This window comes from Thermobia domestica, chromosome 5, assembly GCF_964235325.1.
Source record: "Thermobia domestica chromosome 5, izTheDome1.hap1.1, whole genome shotgun sequence".
In the NCBI taxonomy this organism is placed as follows: Eukaryota; Metazoa; Arthropoda; class Insecta; order Zygentoma; family Lepismatidae; genus Thermobia; species Thermobia domestica.
The window spans coordinates 232063306-232070149 of NC_137458.1; positions in this window are offsets into that span (position 1 = coordinate 232063306).

A 6844-nucleotide genomic window follows, 5' to 3' on the forward strand; every position below is an offset into this window, starting at 1 on the left:
GTGGCAATGTTATAATATAATTGTGATATTCTTATTTACTCAAAATCAGTCATAAAATTACTTTCGTTATGCGAAACATCGAAATTTAGAAGTATTGCAGATTTTTTTTTTCGGTGTTCTTGTGAAACGTAATAAAAGTATTTATTTTATTATATGGCCATCTTTGATTTAATTAAAGCACAGAAAAGCCACGTTTGGCTGTTGCCTGTTAAAACTTCTGGTTTTATTATAAAGGCGTGAACTTTAGTCTTGAGTTGTATCAAGTAAAATAGAAGTAAAAAGGAACTTTAATTTTCCGCACAATTGATCTTAATACTGAATCATTCAGTTCATTTTGTACTTTACGACCTAAGTACTTTGTTCTGCTTTTTTCATTATTAATGTGAGCTTTCAGTAAAGTGTCATAAACAGCAAATAGCTCAATAATGCTTAAAAGTTTTCTCCATTGTTGGAATCAAATTCTTCATTATAGCCATGGAAAGGTATATTACAACGCGCTTATGTTAAAGCAACACTTAAAATGTGCGAGAGTGTAGCTTTTACCTTATTGTTTTCTGCCTTTAAATAGTCTGTTACAACTGATTTATTTTTCTTATATTAAACATGATGTGAGATGAATGGTCGATGTTTCATGCCTGTTTATTTATTTATTTATTTATTTTTATTTTTTTCGTAAGTCCTTTCCAGTGCCTAATTGAACCATTACATAAGATATCTATGAAATGCTTATTGTTTCGATAGGCAAAGAGCCAAAATACATGGCAATACACTACATTTAATATTGTTGAGTAGCAGAGCCAACACCTATGTATAAACTGTCCTTTTTTCACGTAGTAATACTATGACCTAAAGGATCTTTTCATTTCTGAGTCTTTCAGAAAAGATGTGGTTGGTAAGGCTGTAAATTCACTTTTTTTTCTTTTTCTTTTCATCTATTCTTGTACTTCTCGAATGAAGCTACCATTATCAGTGTCAATTATACTTACCTGTTAGATCTACAGTATTTTCAATTTCACAAGCGCAAACTGAATTATTAACCAACTTTGTATTGCCACTGACACTGACGTCAACATCACTAGTTGAATCCAGCACATTTTCCTCCCAAGATGAGGTTTTACTTGAACTTGCAGCAGGCTCATTACTTTTGAAAAACGTTGAAATTTTTTGGCAATTTCTCAGCTGCTTGTTCCCGTTTTCGAGCTAATTTACGTTTCTCAGCACAACTTCAACACTTCGGCTTTGACGAACTCATTATTTAAAGCATCTAACTTGACTGTTATATACAACAATCAAGCTGATACAACTATATTCACGCTGATGAACAGTGACGAGGAAAAACAAAAGCTAAAGCTTACGCTCCCTGTGTGAGGGGTAAATAAGTTGCACAGGAAAACGCAGGGCTACGAAATTCGATCTTACTGACCCTTTAAACTTTCTTTCATCCACTGTCGGGCATAGAGTGAAGACATAGAGTGACAATCTTATAACTAAATTTCCTTCTGGAAATCACAATTCATAGAAAGAAAAAGAATGGAAGTGATGAAATAAGATTTATGGCCATAACGACGTAAATAACAATAGTAATAAAGTTTTTGAGCCGATAATAAATGCTAGCCGGAGAAATGTACTTTCAATGTAGTGATGGGAGTTGCATAAATTGACTCAAAAGTTTATTTTCTGGTTTTCTTTACCCAGTAGCGTAGATAGAATATTTTTAAGGGAGCACTAAAATTTCATGGGAGCCATTCACACTTTGAAAGACGCGGCTGCATATACATCAACCGTGGTTCAGTATTAGGAAGGTCCTGGATTCAAAACTCGGACATCATTCTGATTGAAGTTTTCCTAGGATTTCAAGGTGAAGTGGTTATGAAATTCCACTATATATATAATCAGTTTGTTTTTCTTTTTTTTTTCAAATATAAAATTTGAAATATCGTCGTCTGAACTGAAAATAATTTTCATCAGATTTTTTCAGACCCTCCTGTACAGTTTCGCCACTATTTATTATCTTTGTCTTAATTCAAATACCACTTCAAAGCTATTTCTTAAAATTATTTTAGTAAGATTATAGATCACAAGAGTGTTGAACCCTAAAACTGACACTGCCCCAAAATTCTAAAACATGCTCTTTATTCATTTTTTTTTTTTTTTTTTTTTTTAAATAAGTAGGCTTACCAAAATAAATGTTCAGATACACTCTTTTGCATGACACTTGTATTTATTTAGAGATGGAAGATCGAGACTGAAAACTGAATTATTTTCAAATAACTTTTAATTATTATTTAGACAATCTCTTTAGATTCTCCTTGAGGTCTTTGAATTAAACCATAGCGAAATGAATATTATTTTACTCTCAAATACAACCTAGAAAGTGATAAGCTCCCAAACACCTTTTTCTTTATCTCTTTATTTATTTATTTATTTATTTATTTATTTATTATTTTTTTAATGATTCATTCTAAGATGGAATATATCTGTTCACTAACTGCTGGCTAGCCATGTGTCATTTGTCACTGAAGCTTGATTTACTGCGTCTCTTTCTCAAAATGAAAGAACAAATGGTCAGAGCATAGCATTTCTTTAAATTCTGCACAAACCATATACTCGCATCTCTAAAAAAATGTGGGTCTGTACATTCATAAACAACCATGAGTCTTGAGAGGTTAACGAGTACACTTTCCAATTTCAGCTTGACTTTATTGTCATTGATACCAAACAAGAAAGTACAACTCCCAGCAGAAAATTATTAAATATTGTCAAATCCTTTCTGTTTATTATTCCTGTCTCCATACAGTACTCTCGTTGAATTAAATAGTTTTAAGCACCCCGAAAAATACTACAAGACTACAAAACAATACTGAGGAAAAAATATGGAATATATGAAACATGAAAAGAGGATTTTAACATCCTAGCATCACAAAGTTTAACTTCGAATCCTTTTGTTATGGGCCCCACACATTACGAGTGTGCTAGTTCATTAGTTACACCACTGACTTGAATCCATAATCACTTAAAAAGAGAGAGACAGTGTGAGAGAGAGATGGAAGTAGTAGCAATATTATAACTACAAACAGCTACAATGATTGACCAGTACATGATTTTACAATGATTTTACGAATATTGATCATTATTTCACTGTCAAATCCAGTGTCCTCACGACATTATCTTCCTTGGAGCCAAAATCAAGGGGTAATTTATCAAAATACTACCGAAACTATCAGTATAAAAGCAAGAGTACTTGAAAACTGGTATTTTCTAGTAACATGTGAGTCATCCTATCCATCTTTTGCATACGATGTTGAGCGAAAGAGCGACCTTCGCGTTTAAAAGGGTTGAATATCTCAAGAAACAAAGCAAAATCAGATTTACTTGCATTGTTAGTAAATCTGATACAACTTTACGATACAACTTTAATGACAGAATAAAGTTATCATATGTTAGAATGTAGTAGAACATAAAGCAAATGAAAAGTTGGAGTACTGATATACGTTAATGCGTTTCGGCGTTACGTAATATACGTTAATTTTCTGCTTATATTTAAGATTACTTCCTTTAAAAAAAATAAAAAAAAAAAAAAGTTGGGCTCTTAAAGTAATCATTCTTTCAGCAGAGCAGCTAAACATTTTTGTAATTTATCTGATGTTGAACTGTAATGTTGTAAGTAGTATCTAGTAGTTCGTGAAAATAAATACCATGAGTAACTCCATAATTAGTATTAAAAATAAACATGCAAACACATAATGAAAAAAAAAAAAACTTTAAAAGTACGAATCTAGAACAGTTATAGTGTTTTTATTTATTTATTTATTTATTTATTTTGTTAACTCAATTTTTAAATTAAAATCCAAGAAGCTATTTGAAGTTAAATTTTGTAGCAATCCTGCGTTTTTCAAGAAGAGAAGTTTGATATTTTGTTAAATATAAGAATAATGCTGATGTTAAATCATGTTAAAATAACCCTTCTGGATTTTTAATTAGTAGTACGATACTGAAAGTACGATACATATCTAAAAGTACCTTCTTAAAATTTGAGTAGTTTATATTTGCGTATCTTAAATTCTTGAAATTTTTTGTTGTTGGCAAAATATGCAGAGAAAAGATGCTTATAGAAGGAAAAGAGCGGATTTTAGGTACCTTTCTTTACACTTACCAATATCTAGCTCATTTAGTACCCGATATTGCTCACCGTTTTTCTGAAAAAATCATGAAAACCTAAAACTTACAGTTATCTAAAAGAGTGCCAAGTCAATACCGTGCATCTGCGTATTAGCCAAACATAATTCACCTTTATACAGAAAATATAAGTTTTTATTTATAACGAACCAAATAAACCAGACTCTCTCCTGACTACGCCAGTGCTGTATAAGAAGAACTTACATAAATTTAGTTCGAAATTTGGGTATTAAATTACGATGAATTATTATTAACATTTTTCCCTGTCTTCAAAAATAATTATAGTTTTTTTTTTTCTTTCTTGCTTTTTCCTAAATAATAATGCCACCGTATGCCGCTAAAACTATATAAATAAGTTTGGCGCTTTTGGTTCCCGTTCTTCTTTTGTGTAAGGCAAACCACTATCACACTAAAGTCCACAAATGTTTCAGTTACATACTGATATATTGTCACGGAATCTGTTCAGTTCAATTATTAAACCTTCGTCCGTAATTGTATTTTTAGTTCATTACTCTTCAAATGACTTACAAAAGACAGTGAAAGGAAACTTTCGATATTTCAAAACTCAATTGTGATTAATTAATGCATTGTTTATCTGAAAAAGAAAAACTATGCAATTCTGTCTTTGAATTTGTTTTCAAGTACTGGAGTTATCTATCTTTCACAAGTCATCGTATAAGTTCATGCATTGACAAATATGATAAGAGAAGTATTTTCGTAGGTACACGTACTACGACTTCACCACGAGTACAGTAAGTGCATGACCTCACTACGAGTCGAGAAACACAACTACTGCTCTTTCCTCAGTCTTTAGTAGTTGCGACGAAAATCTCAGGAACATAATATCAATACTTTAGAGCTAATCTCACCACTAGAGAAACACAGAAGTGTATCATTTATTGGACGTCTATTTGACTATCATCTATGAATCTAAGGTATGTACTCATTTCATATTTGCCAATGCCTAGTCATGAGCCAGTACTTGGGAAGTTTCAATAGACACGAATGAACATAAAATTACACGCATTAAAATCATTTCTCCAAAACTGTATTCTTTCATTTCACCATAAACAGAATGTTCATGAATATTGGTGTACGAATTATCTATGTCTAGATTTCTAAGAAAAGTTGGTTATTGCTATGACTACAATACTTCTCTCGTCATCCCATTGTATGTTAATCATAGATAACATATAACGCAACCGCAAATATCTGCATCATATTTTTTTCATATTGCACATCTTAATACAATTCACATTCTTGTCTGAATGTTCCGATGTTAATAATTTGCAATGCTATACAAGGCAAGAATGGGATTTAACATTTAAGCATTCGTTCATGAACTTTTATAATTGGTTTTGTCATGAAATTATCATAGACCCTATTTACTGTGCACCACCAATTTTATCTAAACATTGATCTACATATATACCAAGTAAGCATGGAAAATAGGTATTGAAAACACACAAATTGTAAACTTGACTCACTGTCTTCCTTTATAAATTAGCAAGCGAGACGTCTCGTTCAACAGAGCGTTAGCCAAGAAATGGATAAAGTCGGTAGATAAATTAAGTTATTAAAAGAAAAAATCATGGTTTAAATTCGTGTTAGGTACTAATATTTTTTTTATGAAATGGAATTGTGGATTAAAGAAAAATAGTGAAAGGTTAGTATTTTAAGACAAAAAAAAATAATTATAAAAACAAAATAGTTATAAAAACAAAATAGTAAACCCATGCAAAAGTTGAAATACAGGTGATTATACGCAAATAACTTCAAACCTTACACGAATTTTCTGTTCCGTGAAAAACCTCATTGCGTCCTTGGGCTAGGTTCTGCAGTAATTGTAAAACTTTCAATTAGAAATTTAACTTATATCTGCACGAAGCAACACAGTTTCAATCTAATAAATAATGCTGTGGTGAGTCAATTAATGTAGCTTATCTGTAAAATTGATTTTTTTTTAATATATTGCAGTTTATCACACCACTCAAGAAAGTTACATGTTTAAAGCTGCTGAAATAAAAGCTCTTATTAAATTTTATTCTAAGTAAAAGCAATCTAATCTAGAATGATTATATGTAATCCATTCCCTCATAATATAGTTCTTTACAGTACCTTCTGGCTATTTCTTAGTAAGTTCAAGATATTTTTATCAAAAACGTTTCACCCTCTTATACAACTTGTTATGTCCAACAATTGGCCATAACAGCTTTATTATTATTTTGTACTATTTGCTTATTATTTACAACTTAATGAATTTAATAGCACTTTGTTTAAGTTTAACTTCTTTCAAAGTTGAATTTTTATATGTAATATTAAAAGTGTTAACATATTCTAGATTTGTACCACGACGTGTAAATATTAGTAATGATGATAGTTATTTTGGATGTGGTACCTCTCATTCTACATCTGCACCATAATATATATTGATTCTCTGATAACTGTTAAATGGTAGTTGGCGAAATGTTTTTTTTTTCTTTCTGCGCCAGAAAGAAGAAGTTTAACGTCCCATGGTTATGGCCTTTAGGTATATTTTTAATCACGCTCGACCCTAGCCATAGGAGCTAAATACGCAGTTCTGATTGGTTGAAGTTATCCGTTTCTCGCCACGTAGCATACATATAGCAGAAATCAAACGCTTGCTAGTGTCGGTCCTCCCCAGCCG